The sequence below is a fragment of the Rhopalosiphum padi genome, chromosome 1 (genome assembly GCF_020882245.1).
Source record: "Rhopalosiphum padi isolate XX-2018 chromosome 1, ASM2088224v1, whole genome shotgun sequence".
NCBI lineage: Eukaryota > Metazoa > Arthropoda > Insecta > Hemiptera > Aphididae > Rhopalosiphum > Rhopalosiphum padi.
The window spans coordinates 49,372,042-49,390,430 of NC_083597.1; the positions used below are offsets into that span (position 1 = coordinate 49,372,042).

Genomic DNA, 18,389 nt, shown 5'->3' on the forward strand with positions numbered 1-18,389 from the left:
TTATATCGGGGATTATTTTGCATTTTCAGAGGCCGTATAAAAGCTTAAAACACAATACTTACACTTTTTATCGAGGTATATTTTTAAGTATTAGTCTCATATGATCTGCTTTATATTTCAAAATGTTTTGTGAGTTGCTGAGTTAAAAATAGTATGTAATAATTATAAGTTATAACGAACCATATTTTATTCTCCATGTATAACACGATAAACTAAAATACTATTTTTTTGTTTATTTTTAAATGTTTGTTATGATTACTAGGCATATTATAATATTATTAACACTATATAATGTATATATTGACAATTCATAGCAATTGTTTATTGTTATAACTTATTATATTCAATTAAAGTTTAATTATTAAACATTAAATTTTAACAATTACATTACCTATTGATAAAATTATAAAAGTATATAGTTGAAAACAATTTAAATTATTGTGTTTTCATATTTTTAAAGTATCAATAATTAGGTTTTGTGTTTGTGGCATTTATAGGGGGGGGGGGGGTAACATAAACACATCTAGTTTATACTTCATCCAAACACCTGCAATTAAATTAGATATAATGTATTGTTTTTACTTTTAATTATTATTCTACTACAGCCTACAGGTTGTCAAATAAAATGTAAATAACAAGATATGTTTATATTAAATAATAAAAATCGCATAAATAGTGTATAGACAATAATAAGTATATTACTATAATTAATAATAATAATATATTGTATGTGCTCACTACAGAGGTGCTGCTAAATTATCTAAATAAAACGCCGCGATATCATATTAAGTATTAACTATTTTGTATAATATTGTAATCAGTTATACGTATATATTATGGTGAATGATATAGCAACGGCCGGCATCTGAAGTGTAACAGATTACCATCTTGGCGGCAATAACGTAAACAGCGTGGAATTACACAAAGATATACAATGTCGTTGTTGACGAACCGACGACATACGTAAAATTGTGGTTCTCAGGTGTAACCTTCGCATATGCCGACTGCGGCGATGCAGGATCGGGAGTACGAAAATGAGGAGGCACTACGGAGTTTGGCGACAAATCACCAGCGAATACGTTCTCCGGCACTCCGTCGTGTGACGAGTTCACGGGTGTCGCACTGTCGCACGCTCGTATATAGACGCGTTAGACCCCTGTGCATGGCGAACAGCCGAACGATATCCGCCTTTTACAATCGAGCGGCCCAGCGACGATGATGGCCAGCGGTACCGGAGTGGACAGCGATGCTGTTTCGATGACACCAATACAGCAGTTATGGCAATCGTTACTAATTTACGACTATTAATCGTTACGGAACATTACGACCGACTGATTGATGGAGACGAAACGTCGCATAGCGCGTACAAAGGTAACGACAAGCGGTAGAGAAGTTGGCGTGCGGCGATGGATCAACCGGCGAAAAAGTCGGACAACAAAGATAAAAATATTAAAAACGTACTGAAGCGTTTAAACACCGAATACGTTGCCGCGAAGTGGTGGCACACTCGGACGCACGTCGATATAAAAACGACCCGGTGGTGTACGACATTTACGCGTTGCAACTCGAGCGGAGGCTGACGAACGGCCGAATGCAATCGGGGACGCATAAAAATAATACGGCGACCGATAAAGAAGCCGATCCAAATCGCAAGAGGAATTTTGAAATCGTAAAAAAATACAATGTCGGTGTAGGACGTAGGAGACATCTCACCAAGATAAATTGTAAAAGTAAAACAAATAGAAATAAATTAAATATCGTGTGATATGGGATTACGGAAACTCACGATCAATTGTCAGCAGGTTTTTGAGTGCTGCAGTAACGATGTCTAATTGCGGTGGCACGACGGTAGCAGGTACTGAACGATATCCATATAATATATATATTAATATATCCTGACTGTGGCTGTGGCCTCACCGGCCGGTAATTTGATTGGGATTGCTGTTGACCACCGCAATGCTGACCTGTGAACAATTTTCGCTGCCGTCGTAACGTGCCAGTCGTGCCATTATCACCGTAATATTTGGTACTGTATTCGGGCGGCGTCTTTAACCGCGTTTTCACAGCTATAACCACCATGCCGCTAAAGTTTTTGAGTGGCCGAATAGAGTGCGAAGTTGAATTGTACCGACATAATAAGCTTACTTATTGCAGTGGCGTCATTTTTACCGTGCAGGGTATACATTTGCTTATTTAAAATTCAATATTGTAGTAATTAGAACCACTTTATTAATTGATTGGCCTGAAAAATTGATAGTATTTTGCGCTTAAAGTGGCCTACTGTAAAACGATAATAATCTTCCAACAAAAAAGAACCTAATTAGTACCTATAAGACTTAACATTCTTTTTCAAAAGACTATTAACTAAAAATATCCATTCAGCTATATATTATTATGTTCTCGAATAACGGTATACTACATTGAGTGTCAAGTTAAAGTACAGATAGTATGTTAAAACACTGTCGATTAGACATTCTAATATTATATTATTATCATTAATGTGTTGCTCTACGCATAAATGTAGTGAAATTGTCTGTATAATGCACCGGACAAGCCGAGAAATGAGATACAATATATTATTATAATGTATGTTATTATTATATTTATATTATTTGATCATTTTAGCTTTAAATACAGGCATCATTCGTCATAGATATAGTTACTATCATGGATTTGAAAATACAGAAAGTCAATCACCGCACCGGTTCTGATACAGGATAATAATCGCCCCGTCGGTTATGGTCTGCATATTCTGTAAATTATTTTTAAGTTATACAAATAGTGCTAAAATCACCTATTGATTAATCTGTGTATAATATGCAACTAACATGAATTGTAATATGCACTATTACACGTGCACAAAGTATTTTATCAAATAAACTAAATTATATTATTCTTAAAACAATTGAATATTTGCCTTACTTTCAACATATTATGTATTACCACGTTAAGCAGTGATTGATCTATATTTAATTTAATGTATAATAACTCATTCACAAATCATTAAATTTATAAATAAAACTCCTATGATTTTGAAGTGTTCCTATTAATTTATTAATTTCAAATAATCAACTCTATTAATATTCGTTATACATTAACGAAAAAATTAAAATGATAATTTCTAAACTGCTATGTATAACATTGCACAATTATTATAATGGAATAAATATGAATATTATACAGGTATTATCTCAAGCTTCATCACAAAGTTTTCACTTTTATAATGCTTTTTGTGATGTCTCAAATTCAATTCTATAAGCAATTCTTATAATGTTTTCCCGTTGTACTTTCCTTCGGATCATCCAGCCATCCTCACGGACCACGGTTAACTCGTTGTCATGTTAACCTAAATAATGATAAATCTGTTAATAAACATTCATTTCGTTTCTCTACTTAATTATTGTTGATTAAACGATATTTATGTAAAAGATATTTTATTTTTACGAAAAATGTATAAGCCACTATGGGTATACCGTATAAATTTCTACAACTTTGACCAAGACGTGTGAAAATTAAAATCAACTTATAGTTTTAATAAATAAAACGGGATTAATATTTCAACTATTTTTATACTTCCATAATATTTTGTACTTATTAGAAACATAGAAATCTAACAATCTCGCCGTACCTACGTATTATACATGGGTATAAAGAGAATAGCCACCGCAAACGTAAAGATGACATTGTTACGTTTTATTAAATAATTTGACTAGATATATTAAAAATAGTTAAGTTTTATAATGAATTTTAAATTTTACACACAGTTGGGTCGTGAAGAGGCTTATCCTGTCATGTCCGTAAGCTTATTACCTTATTGTTTGGGGATTCTGGTCGTTTCGTAGATTCTATTCGTCACAAATATGACTGTGAAAAACCCGTCGAATAATTGGATAATGTCAAAGGGTCGAGTTCTTGGCCAGTACGATCAACCGAACCGAATCCTTGACCGGGAACCACCGCACGTCTTCAACATTCTTTATGATTAATTTGTAAGATCGACTTGACATTGGCAGTGCATTTCTATAACATACAAATTTACAAAATTGAATACAAAATTAAACGTTTTCTGTGTTGTTAATTAATAAAATAAAAATTCCATTATACGTTGCAATAATATGAATATTTTAATGTTTTATGCGTTGGATCTAAATTAGAAATAGAAATTGTATAAAATTACTGATGACTGTATTAATATTATTATTGTAAAAAAAAATTTAAGATTATTTCTTAGTTTTTACTTATACATTTATATAGTTTACGGAAACAATGAAAATAAAATTAGTAGTTACATATTTGGTAGAATGCCGTTTTATCGAATTATATATTAGTATAGGTACATAAGATACAATGCTTAGCTTCACACACAGGGCTCATATAATATGGATAAATTCTGCAATATAATATAATTTTAGTTCATATTAAGTCGTCACCGATGGTTCGATCTAAGCAGAAATTTCCTGAACTGCACCTAATTAGTCCGCAAAACCATATTTACTCATTTTCATAATTATTATACGTTTCGGGTATACACGCGTAGACGTTTAAAACACGTATAATTGGCATATTTTGAATCATTGTAAATCCGATCTGATCACTGTAAACAAAAAAATTCAGACCGACAATGAAATGATAAATAGTTATAATATTTTTAAAGCTTATTGCAAGAGATATTTAAAAAAAGTGGCAGTGAAATAGGTTCAATAGTTGGTAGTTGAGAATTACTATAAAAAAAATATGCAACCAGATATAGGTATTAAAAAGTTTAGCACTGTAGCAGCAGTTCAATGGGACTGATGGACAGCAATTTGCAAAATGGTCAGAAAAATCAACAATTCCCCACCCCAGGCCGCAATTATTTACGTATTTATGTTACGGGCAAAGTAAGAAGTCGGGCCAAAATAGTGCCCGGTTACTGTGCACTTGACCCGATTTTTAAAGGCAAATTTGGAATAATTTAACATTGTCCGGGCATTGCCTAATTCGGTTTGACCACAGTAGGTTAAAACTTAAACCTAAATAATCTTAAAAAAATCTAAAATTGACGCTTCAAATATTAGTTTTAAATCTATTAGGTATACAGTTAGGTTCATACTCCTGAAGAGTTAATATTATTATTATTATTAAGTGGTTTGAAATGATTAAAATGAATACTTTTTAGTATTAAAATATAATCATTATAGTTATAATTATTACTTGAAAATAATGTTAAGCAAATAGAGATAGCATTATTTTACTTAATTTATTATTACATACATCACAATTGTGGTACTTTGAGTTGTTAAGTCGACCAGATTTTTTACATTTACACCAGTTGGTGGTACATAATGTATTGCAAGTACACCTAGCATATACTCTTGAGTCGTGACTCGTGACTACCCAATTTAGAACTTTTTTTGCCACTTAATCTTTTATGAAACTTGTACTGGTGGTACCTTATTAGCCTGGATAAACACCTCTTTACCAGTGCTTGAATTGGGGTTTTTTTTTTTTTTTTTTTAGCATACCCCTTCTATATATTTGAAACGGAACGCTGGAAACGCAACATTTGCTGTAGTGAATTTGTAAATCATCAGTTTTTTCTGATACAAAATATACCTATAAACTATAACCATAATATTTGTATCGACTATGAAAAAAAAAATTGGTTAATAACAATGGGTAATTAATATAATTAATCGTTAGGCTGCAGCGATCACACCTAGACCTTTTTTCTATGCGACCGCTGCGATCTTAGATATTGTAAACGTGACTATTTTTCACTTTTATCATAATAATATATATAAGAAGAAGATGTCAAATCTATGAGTGTTTTTTCAACAAATTTTACACTAATTCACTTTTAACAGCGATTGGCCACAGTTAGTTAATTGCTCATTTTTTATAAGAAATCTATAAAAAAAAATATTCATAACTAGGTGTTTATAAATAATAAACTTAACTAAATGAACGTGGATATTAGTATATTACTAAAGAAGATCTTGTATAATAGACAATTATTATAAGTTACAATTTTACAAACACTACCAAAAAAAAAATTAATGTTTTCGTAATGTGTACAATGTTTCGAACAGATTCGTATGTCATTCAACGACGTCACAGCCACCGAATAATCGGATCAGAATCGAATCGCACGCGTTGTCAGATCATTACAGCGGCACACGAGACGGGCAGCTCAAACGAGAGCGATACACCCGTAACGCGGAACTCTGACGAGTCACTGGAACTGTGCCATATGCTCGCTAGATCCGACGTACGCACGACTTGTCATTTCTGGGGAACGTAACCCGCCGTAGCTCTGCGCATATGTCGACATTGACGATAACGCACAGGGAAACGGGGTTTTACGAATATACGTTCTGTTTGGGAAACATACTTGAACACTTACGAGTTACCAATAACATATTCCTACGAATGACTGTTTATCTCATAACACGGAAACAGAAAAAATGAAATATGCATTAACGCAAATATTTAATAGAGATGTGACGATCAGTGTTCGCGCAAATGCAACAAACTAACCAATGACGCACTGCCCGAACGGTGTCAGACTTATATTATAGGCTACGGTCGAATTTTGTTTGGCATACCAGAGCTTGAGCTAAGGAAATGTTAGAGCTGCGAATAGGTGTGAATAAAATCACTATTTAATAATACGAGTACATACAAGCAATATAATGTGCAGGCTATACATAATATGTTAAAGATCAAAAAGTATAGATAATATCAGATGCCTTCCCTAATCGCGCAAGTCTGCCCGGGGTGGGTCTTACTACGATGGAGGACAGACAGAGAATGTCAATGCTAGTCGTTTCGCCGGCCTTTTATACCCGGTTCATTAGCGATTACATAGGACCGGTATCGTGTTCTGTGACAGATAACAAGAAACCGTAGAAACCCCAATAGTGCAATCACCGATAAACGCACAATTTAAATAAAAGTTATTATAAAAATAAAATAATTGTAACAATAATAATTAGATTAGGAATAAGAATAATAAAAATGAAAAAAAAATCTAGAACCTTATCCGTGCATCCCCCCACACCGAACGGAAAAATCCCCCTAAAAAATAAACAAAAAATTAAAAGTTAAAATATTAAAAAATTATTTATTATGTACAAACTTTTAACGGGATTTTAAGACTTTTCCAGAGTTTTTCCAACCTGTTCTTTTCGTATTCGCGTAATTTGCGTCTTTTGAAAGCCGTGCGTATATACGATTTTTTCGCCGTTTGCATTCGTAGCGATTACGATCGCGGTAACGAGTACGACCGCCGACGACAGTCCCTCGGACGTTTTTCTTCGTTCTTTTTATTTTCGCACATAGGATCACAAACGCCGATCGACGTACGTTATATTTATTCTATTGTTATTGCTTAAATGTACACGTATATAATATACGTTTGATTTGAAGCGCATTTGTTGAATTAAAAAAAAAATTGCCCGTTTGTTGATGTACAACACTGTTTTTTTTTTATTCAATAAATTGCATTTTATCGTATTTATATTATTTTTGTTGTTCTCGGTAGCTAACTTTTACGTCGTACTTGTATCTCAATCACGGGTTGTGCTGTATACCATAAAAGCGTTTCTCGACGACGTTTGTGTCGCACAATACTGTATTCATGAGCATGGGTGTATTGATGTATATTATATGTAAAAATAAATGATAAGTTTTTGTAGGTGCATTGATAAGTTATTAATAACATGTTATATATCTTTATAAATTGTAATTTAAATTATAATGTCATTAGATGATGCGTAATAAATAAATAAGTGTTTCTTTATTTTAAAATATTTTTATATAATAAATTTAATGATTTTTGGGGATTGTGGGTGACTGAAGGTGCAGATGTGGAGGGCTTTGCTCCGCACAGTAATGTGATAATGAATTTTGTATGGAACGCTCGTTCATCCAATATCCACATATTTAATTTACTTTGCCCACTTGAATCCGAGAAAGGTACACATTTCCCGGGCAATCTTGTACAATTCCAATATGAATATTGTAACATTATTTATATGATACAATATTGTATTCAGTAATTTTAGTAAATAATATTTTTCACTTTTTTTAACTTTAATAACTGATTCAAAATATAAATCACTGTTAAGCTTGAATAAAAAAATATTTAGGTGGGCATATCTACAAAATTATGCGCAATTATTTACGTATAATATATGTTACGGGCAAAGTAAGAAGTGCACAATGCCCGATTTTCAAGGTCAAAGTTGGAATAAGTTAACATTGTCTAGGTATTGTATACAGTAACCAATTCGATTTGAGCACTGTAGGTTAAATATTGAATATATTAAAAATATGTAAAAAATCTTACAGGGTAATTAAATAATCATAAAAATTCTAAAATAGACGCTATAGAAAAAATTTTCATGACAGTTTAATTAAAACTATTAATTATTATAATTATTATTTATTATATTCTAAAATTATTATGTACTATACCACACGAAATTGCCATTGTCTAGTCTAGGCAAAAGCTCCCCGTATTTTACAGGGACGACGGGTAGTGACGGCGATGGGCTCTAGCGTTTACTGTCACATTGTCTACTGACGAGTAACGACTATGTCGATCGAGGACAGACGGCGGTGATCACGTGGATGAATGACATATACAATGTGAGCGGAAATTATCGCAAATATTCACGAACAAACTCATCTCGAGCTCAGCGAGTTCGAACACTGCTAACACAGTACGATCACTGCCGAGGAAGCGTCTTCAGTGTTCTCATCGTAACGGTTGCGTCACATTCCGTCGTCGTCCACGTTCGTCGGGTAAAGATCTGTCCGCTTCTCCGTAGTGGACCAGCCGGCTTCAGAGCGGAAACCAAATACATTCGCGGCGGAAATCCGAGACCATTCGGAATACAGCCGGCGATTGGAACTGCTGCGACTACGATTGCACTGTTCTACGCGCTGCTGTCCAGTACGGATATATATTATTGACTATTGGCTCGGTGACAGGTATCGTCGATGTATACCGATTACTGTCTGGATTCTGTTTCTTCTGCGACAGCGTATTTTTACATCCACCATATTAACTGAATTATAGGTCACATCGTGGTTGAAATCAGTGATGGTTTGGACAGTTTTTCTACACCGAGTTTGGTACCAGGTGCATATAAGACATATTGTGATAAATGATGCGTGTTCGTGTTTTAACATTTTAAATTTATTATTCGTACACATTTAATTTAAAAAAATTATAATCATATTAAAATCGTATGTTTGCTATAGATATAATATAAAACATAAACTATTTATTCAAATTTAGTATTATAGTTTATAATAATAAATGCTAAAAAAATAATATGCAGGCTAAATAATGTTTGTTATTAATTTTAATTACTAAACTAATAAACCTATTAAACATTTTATTTATTATTATTGTTTTTATTTTTTTGGTTTCGTTCACTAATATACATCAGTTTTTATTTTCTGAAGTAATATTCTTCAAAACACAGATCCAGAATAGTTTTATATACCTACCTCAATGTTACATTATAATTGAACGTATACTGTAGAAAAATAATTGCGAGTCCATGTTATGGTAAGAACTAAGAATGTTTATTTTACTTTTATATAAGTCTTGGTAGAGTCGGATTGATTCGACGAGTAACCGAGTAAACTCGATGAGCCGCTACAGTATTGGGGCATTTCAAGTCACGAGGAGCCGCAGACCGAAAATAAATTAAGTGTTAAAATTTGAAGAATTGGAGACTAAAAATGTTGGACTTGTATAGACCATAGTGCATGGTTGTATAAGTTGTTGATATTAAAACTCGGAAACTTGGTGAACCGAATTAGTCCAATCCGGCCTTGAGTCTTGGGCAATACAGCTAACAGCTAAGCTAAACCAGGTATTTTGTATATATGTATATTTATAGGTATAATGACTTAGGACATAGACTTATTAAATTATTTTATTATGTATTGTAGTTGTAATGATGTAGTATACCATAGATAAGTATTTTATTACATTACAGTTATTTAATATATTTATGGACCATTTACTCTTATTATATTATAATAATTTTTTTTTAGTTTTCCCGTACGCGTCATCGCTCACGCTCACATCATCCAACACATTGACTATAGCCGGCGGGCGCTACACATATTATAATATTATACACATTACCCGTTTTCTAATCTTGTAAAATAGCAAATATCGTATTTTTATTTCTAGGTTTCTTTATTGAACAAAATTATATAGTATTATTAGTACCTACATAGTTTATTTTGTTGTGTATTTTTTAAATTTTTTAATGCATTCATATGATATTGGCGTATGTTGTACGTTGTACCCAATTATTTCCTAAATATCTGTAAAATGACTATTATAAATTATAATAATATATTGTCTATTATCTTGTTCGTCAGTTCTTTTTAAATATTATATATAGGAGTATAGGAGGTCTAAAATAGGATCACACGGATTAGCTGACCAGTTTCCATAATTTTGTGAGTAATATTTATTTATTTTAGTTGTACTATTATAAATTAAAAAATAGAAAATTAGTCTATAAAGTGTTGTAATTTTAATAGTTCAGCTCAAATAGCTGTCTATCTAATTTAAATATTTACAATAAAATATTATTATATCATAGGACATAGACAGTTATATTTATTATTGATTTATATAGTATAATATTGTATATCTTTTATTATATAATATTAAGTAATATAATTCTAGAATTAGAAAAGTGTTGAATTTAAATAATAGTAACCGGAGGATGGGTATTATATTTTATGTAACTTGATTACTTTTTTCAGATAAAAATATTTTTTTATACATTTTTTTTTATATATACAAATACTTACACGATGTATGCATTGAAATATGTTAACTATTTATAATCCTACACCTTTGGTTATTAATGATTTAAAAATAAATTTATTATTATATCATAATGAAAATGAACTAAAATTACGATGTGACTAATAATTCCTCAGGATCTACAGCCTCACTTAACACTTTTTATATGTTAAGACACGCATTTAAATTCAACACTAGTAAGTTGGAAATGGGCGAATGCCGTGCTACGACAAAACAATAATTATAAATTTAAATCAATTAACACATTATTAAAAATTAAAAATTCGATATTTATTTTTTTATATTTATTAATTATATTGGTGTGTAAAACGTGTGTTACTATTCTGGCTATGTATAACAATTATTACAGACGATCGGCGTTCGCAAGTTCTCGCTTATACTATGTGGATTAGGCCTACTGGGGACACCACAATAAAAAAAACGCGCCTCGTGTAGTACCTCATAAAGTTATTAAACAATACGGACGATGTTATATTGTACGCCGTTTAATAATAAAGGTGGTGAGGAAAATTACACAACACTGTTATTATTATCTTAGTACCTTACATACATTTTTTTTTATTAAATACCAATTAAATAATTATTTATATCAAGAAACGGGAAATATTGAAATTTTATAAAGTATTACAATACATTAATTTTGAAAAAAAAATATTGTTTGACTTGTTATAAAAAAACGACTCCAAGTAGTTATTATATTAGTCCTTATTTTACAATTACACTAACAAAAGCGGGTCAAGTTTAATATTGCTAGAAATATTGTATGTATCTATTACTTAAAGCATTGAATTTACACATATTTTATTTACTAATTATTATGTATTTTATTAATGATTTTATTTTTATTTCATGTTAATTTGAAACTTCATATTTACCTCATTTACTGAATCATTGGTTACTTATTTGTGTCTTTATTAAATTAAAAATGTTTGCATGTGATTTGTATCATTTGGATTTTATTAACTATAGGCTACAATATTCTTCTAAAATCATAATGTTCATAATCTTTTACGCTAACCAGTTTTCAAAAAAATAGATTTTTTATTTTCTTAAAATTTAAAAACGAATAGCCGTTAAATTTAAAATTTTACTAAATATGTATATTATCATTTTATATAAATGGTATAATTTTCAAATAATTATAATTATTTTTGTGCTCTTTAGATTTGCGCGCTTTTCAGTGTTTTTTAATAGCGAAAATTGATAAACGGGTCAAAATCATTGAAAATGGAGTTGCATACCGCGGTCACTTTGTACGGTTACAATAAATTGTTAGAAATCGACCGCGGACACTTAGTACAGTATGAATAAACCGGAAAATATAGTTTACAAGATAAGATTAAATTAAATAACTCAAAAATTTAGATCGTGAATTGTGATTGCAATCAGTATAAGACATGGGTTTGGTGATGACACAGTAGAGCATAACATTTAAACTATGAACCAAAACTAAACAACTATAAACTAAATCTTAATTATTAAATATGGTTATGATTATACTATTTTAAGAATAAATAAATCAAATATTCGTTGGAAGTGTTCAAAAGAGTAACTTGTACAGGTAAAGTTACTACAAACCCGTATGGGCCGGTAAGTTATAAGTTATAATAAATCATATATTATTTTATAATATAACATAAGAAATTAGAATATTAAATTATTAAATTAATATACATGTATATAGGTATTTGTGTAAAATGTAACAGGTATATGTTACAATCGTTGAATATAATATATATGTATATATATGTTTATAATATAATGTATATTATTATGTATGTTAATGATATACATTAATACAAATCGGTTAGTGCTGATGGAGTAATGAGTGTATATTGCTATACACTCAAAAGTCAAAACCATGTATCGTTTGGACGTTTTGGTGCGTAAAATTCATAGCCGCCCGACGATGCACCATTCTTTTTGGTGTTCGTATTGCTTTTCCATCAAAAATATTAGACCAATCGTTTGTGCGTAGGCCGGGTTTTTTTTATCGGTGACACAATATCAATTTCGTTGTCAATACGGCCAAGTAATTGCACTTTTTCCGGACGACGCGTCATAACAGTGCAAACTCGGACAGGTCACCCGTTTAGTCCGTGACACGATGTCAGTGATGTAATTTTATGCCGCTACAATTTCTTGATATATAATAAATAAATATATATCATCATCACTGCCACAGTTAAGATATATATAATATACATGGATCTCGTTCAGTAATGTAATGCCACTGCAACTAGACGTCGTCACTGCAACACTCAAAAACATATTGACCATTGTTTGTGAGAACCCGTAATCCCACATCACACGATATTTGATTAATTTTTTGTTTTTACTCAATACCATTTGCGATTTCGATCGGCTTCTTTATCGGTCGCCGTATTATTTGCGTCTCCGATTGCGTTTGGCCACTCGTCAGCGGTATACGTCGTATACCGGCCCATTTTTATATATTATTATGACGTGCATCCGAGGGTGTCACCACTTCATGACTATGTCATTACCTATGTATGCGCAATGCAGTCTCGCTCTTACTATACCGTTGTTTATAACGTTTCGTGACCATCATAAGCATTCGGTCGCATTGTTCCGTAACGATTGATTGTCGAGCTCTCGCCGTAAATCAGTAACAATAGCCATAACTGCTATTGGTGTCGTTGCAGCAGCATCGTCGTCCACTCCGGTCCCGCTAGCCGCCGAGCTGCGCGATTGTAAACAGCGGGTGTCGTTCGGGTGGCCGCCATGCAGAGGAGGTATAACGCGTCCATAATCGAGCGTGCGGCAATCGTGAACTCGTCACACGACGGAGTGCTGGAAAACGCGCGTTGGTAATTTATCGCCAAACTCTGAAGTGCCTCCTCTTTTTCGTACCCCCGATCGCCACAGTCGTCCTATGCGACGTCTTCTCCCGAGAACCACAATTTTACGTACGTCGTCGGTTCGTCAACTACTGTATCGTTGACAGCGACATATTGCGTCTTTGTATAATTCCACGCTGTTTACGCCGTTATCGCCGAAAAATACCATAATTACACTTCGGATGATGCCGGCCGATGCTATATCTCAGTCACCACAAACACTGATTCTATAACTGATTATACGTTTATTGTGTGCGTACGTCTCCGATTGCTGGTGTAGCACAGGTTGTTATTCCGTCGCCTCCCGAAAACGCAAACCGAATTTAGATACATATTATACTCGTCTAGAGTCTAGACGTCTTCACCTTACAACATACAATGTGTACGCCGTTGTGATGTTTTTTGTATTAGCGATTACCATTTGACCGAACCAGCTTTGGTCCGGAGAAAATTGAACATCTTTGACGTCCATAATTATTAATGTATAATAATATTATGGTCGAATTGATGCTGGTCGCGAATTTCTATAACGCACAAATCTACAAAACTGAATACAAAATTAATCGCTTAGTGTGTTGTTATAAAATTGCGTTAGACGTTGCGTCAAGCGAATAGTTTAATGTTTTACGCGTTGATTTTTACATAAATTAATAATAATATTATAAGTTTACCGATAACCGTAATGATTTTAAAATTCATACGAAAATCTAGGATTATATCTGAGACAAAAATTAAACACAAACATAATTTGTATAATTCACGTAATTATAAGCACGGCACTAGAATTGTTTTCCAGTGGGGGTGGGGGGCAGAGTGGGGCAAATATTTTTTTTACACGGGCTAAAGTTTTTTCAGCAATCAATGAGGTTATTTAAATAAAATATATAAATATTTTCTTATCATATAATATAACATAATATAGCTATTAGCTATATATAGTACAAACTGTTGAATAGTTAAAAATATTTTAAGAATAATGTCAAATATTTATTATGTACCTTATGTCCTTATATGTAAGAAATTTTTTAATCACAGTTCTTAAACAACTATATTAACAATGATGTACAAAAATGACAATTTCTTTATTACTATAATACTACATACTTTTGTGAATGAATGATTATGTTTTTTTATTTACATTTCATAAATATAATTTAAAGTAATTGTACGGGCCGGGAGCGTAAGATATTAATACGCGCGCCCGGTTACCTAACTACTTCGCGTAACGGCACGCACACATCGACCGACCTGTGTAAAGTGTGTATATTATACACTGTATAATGTATATAGCACTCAACAGGAGTTGGACAGGGTCGCCAAGCAAAACCTGTGAGTGCTAGTATGTGGGTGGTGTGTGTATGTGTGTGTATACTTAAAATTAATGATAAAAAGGTAACTCGATGTAAATGATGGTAATTCAAATGTAAATAATAAAAAATATATTGTATAATAAAATAATAAATACGGCCCTTTTGGCCCAATAGGTAAAAATTTAAATAATATAATAAGTTGCCGGACAGCGGCATAACTAATAATGAGTATAATTAAAATAGTAATATCAAAAATGATAATAATTGGCTATTAGAGCTGTATATAAAATGTATAAAAAATAATAATATAATAATTGCCGGTTCGGCTCAACCAATAACAATAATAATATTATACAGCAAAATAATAACTAATATTGTATAATAATTTAAATAATAACAAAAACTCACAATTTGTGGAGTACTGCTGGCCAGCCGCTACCTATACAGCTATATAATAATATTAAACACACACAAACAAAGAAATAAATAATATAATGCGGCGATTAGCACCTGTAAAATAAAAGGTGGCGATTTGCGCCGGCACAATAATAAAAATATATAAGATAAAAAGTGGCGATTCACGCCACGACAAAATATATAAATTAAGTGGCGATTCGTGCCCACGCAATAAATATGGTCCGCGTAACAATAACGAAGGTAAGATCGAAACTGGCGAAAATTACGGCGGCCCTGTTTAACTGCGCGCATCGGCGAACCGGTATGGCGGCAGATAACACGCCGTCGTAATTTACGTAATACAATATTATATAACTCAAACGACCATAATAATTATAATAAATAAACAAAAATAAATACAAAAATAGTGGCTGATGCGCGTGAGTGTTTGTGTGTGTGTGTGCCAATCGGTGGTGGTGCGGCGGCGACAGTAATTGTGTTTAGTAATGAACAGATGAATTTGTTTGACTCAACTTTAATACAATGATTTGGGATACATGTCTTTGTTTATTTTCATCCAGTAATTAGTACTCAATAAAGGTAGGTAATAATAAAAAAAATAAAAGATTTTTTCCTTATTAGACAATACTAGTAGGTTAATCCATGATAAAAAGATCAAAGATGTTATTTCTTCAAACTTCATTAATTAAATTATTATAATTTATAATAAGTTCAATTTATTCCGCAATTTATAATGTTTTATGACTATAATAAGTGAAACAAAAAGATACCATGTGGTTGGTTGAATTAAGAATAATATTATGATACAGCGAATTGATAGGTCTCCATTAAAGTGAATTATTATATTATATTCGACGGTTGTATTATATATTATATGAGTAATTAAATGAAAATATAATCACAAAATCATCAACGTTTATACACATATTAGGTTAAGACATTAAAAATGGTCGGTAATTTTTCAAAATTAAAATACTTTGCTAAATAAACAAACAACAACGACGTCAAAACATACGCGTTGTTTAGATGTTATATTTTCGTTGTCAATCAATCGATCGGAAACAGCCCACGGATGATGTAATAATATATTATATTTTTATCGTTGTATAATCCGTGGGTATATCCGATTTACGAACGCATATAGTATATTAAACTCACTGACTATACATAACTATATAAGTTAAAGTTAGTTAAGTTAATTTAGGTATAATTAGTGTGATTTAAAATGTTTCTATGTATCTATAGTTCAATCGAAAGAAGTGAAATATTTAAATTAAAAAATAAAACACCTAAAAGTACAGTACAAATCGAAATCGTCGTTTAAAAACAGTATACCTATACTAGCCGATTAGATTGATAAACATAGGTACTTGCTGACCAGTAATGCAAACATCGCAATACATCGTCTGGAAAATATTCGAAATTCTCGGCGCTGATAACGGACGAAATATATTTCGAGTTCATTTGCGTTTCAACAGTCCTAGACGTTTAACATCATTTTTTCTCTACATAAAGTCACATATTAATATTAATATTATACACAAAATGGCTCTTTTTACAGTACTCTGTTTTATAAAATTCGACTTAATTAATAAGGGCTTTGGCATAATATTATTCAAAAAATGATGCTACTACGCATGGATAACAACAGAGATAAACCTGACGCGCACACGTTGTCCAAAGATAATACAATTGTAGAAGTCTTAAAAATTGGCATGAGTCAACTAGAAGACGTTCTAGCTATAAAAAATAATTTTTTATTTTATTCATTTCACTTTCCTACTTATCAAAATTGTTTATACCATTTTGTACACTGTTTTATTTATCAAAATGTATTATATCTACTGTTGGCACATATGGCAAATTTTTATCCGAAAATTACTTTTTGTTTCATACATTTACCATTTTGTACACTGTTTTGTATATTAAAATTTGTTACATTATTGATAGCTCTTACAGCAAGTTTTTTTCTGAAATTAATGTTTGTTTCATTCGTTTACACTTCTTTTATAATCAAAATTTATAATGTTGTTAGTCTTTTAGGCAAGCTTTTTTTTATATAATAAATTTTTTTTTTTTTGTACCAATTATATATAGGTAACTTGATTTGTTATTAAAATATCAGTTTTCAAAGCTTATTGCAAGAGATATTTAAAAAAAGTCGCTGTGAAATAAGTCTAATAGTTAGTAGTTGAGAAGTAGTATGAGAAAAATATGCAACCAGATATAGGTATTAAAAAGTGTAGCACTGTAGCAGTAGTTTAATGGGACTGATGGACAGGAATTTGCAAAATGGTTAGAATAATCATAGACCCCTTCTCAAGCTGCAATTATTTACGTATATGTTAAGGGGAAAGTAAGAAGTGCACAGTGCTTGATTTTCAAGGGCAAAGTTGGAATAAGTTAACAATGTTCGGGTATTGTATGCAGTGCCTAATTCGATTTGAGCACTGTATAGGTTAAATATTGAATATATTATAAATATGAAGTAAAAATCTTACAGGGTACTTAAACAATCATAAAAAATCTAAAATAGAAGCTATATAAAATATTTTCTTGAAAGTTTAATTAAAACTATTATGATTATTGTATTCTACAATTATCATGTACTATAACATACGCAATTGCCGTTGTCTAGTCTAGACACACGCTCCTCGTATTGTACAGGGACGACAGGTAGTGACGGCGATGGGATCGAGCGTTTACTGTCGCATCGTTTACTGACTAGTGACGACTATGTCGATCGAGGACAGACGGCGGTGTTTACGTGGATGGATGACATATATACAATGTAAGCTTCAACGGAAACTGTCGCAAATATTCACGAACTCATCTCGAGCTCAACGAGTTCGAGCACTGCGACAACTGCAGCCACGACCAATGCCGAGAAAGCATCTTCACTGTTCTCATCGTAACGGCTGCATCGGGTTCCGTCGTCTTCCACGCTTA

The 18,389-nt window shown here is 31.9% G+C and overlaps 1 long non-coding RNA gene across 1 annotated transcript; it reads right to left on the bottom strand.

Moving 5' to 3' along the window:
* Positions 1–3,044: 3,044 nt before the first annotated feature.
* LOC132918422 (uncharacterized) lies at positions 3,045–15,660 on the bottom strand. The gene is made up of 3 exons (XR_009660491.1): positions 15,432–15,660; positions 3,811–4,020; positions 3,045–3,346 (listed from the first exon to the last, which is right to left on the bottom strand). It is a non-coding gene; the product is annotated as an uncharacterized LOC132918422 (long non-coding RNA).
* Positions 15,661–18,389: the final 2,729 nt, after the last annotated feature.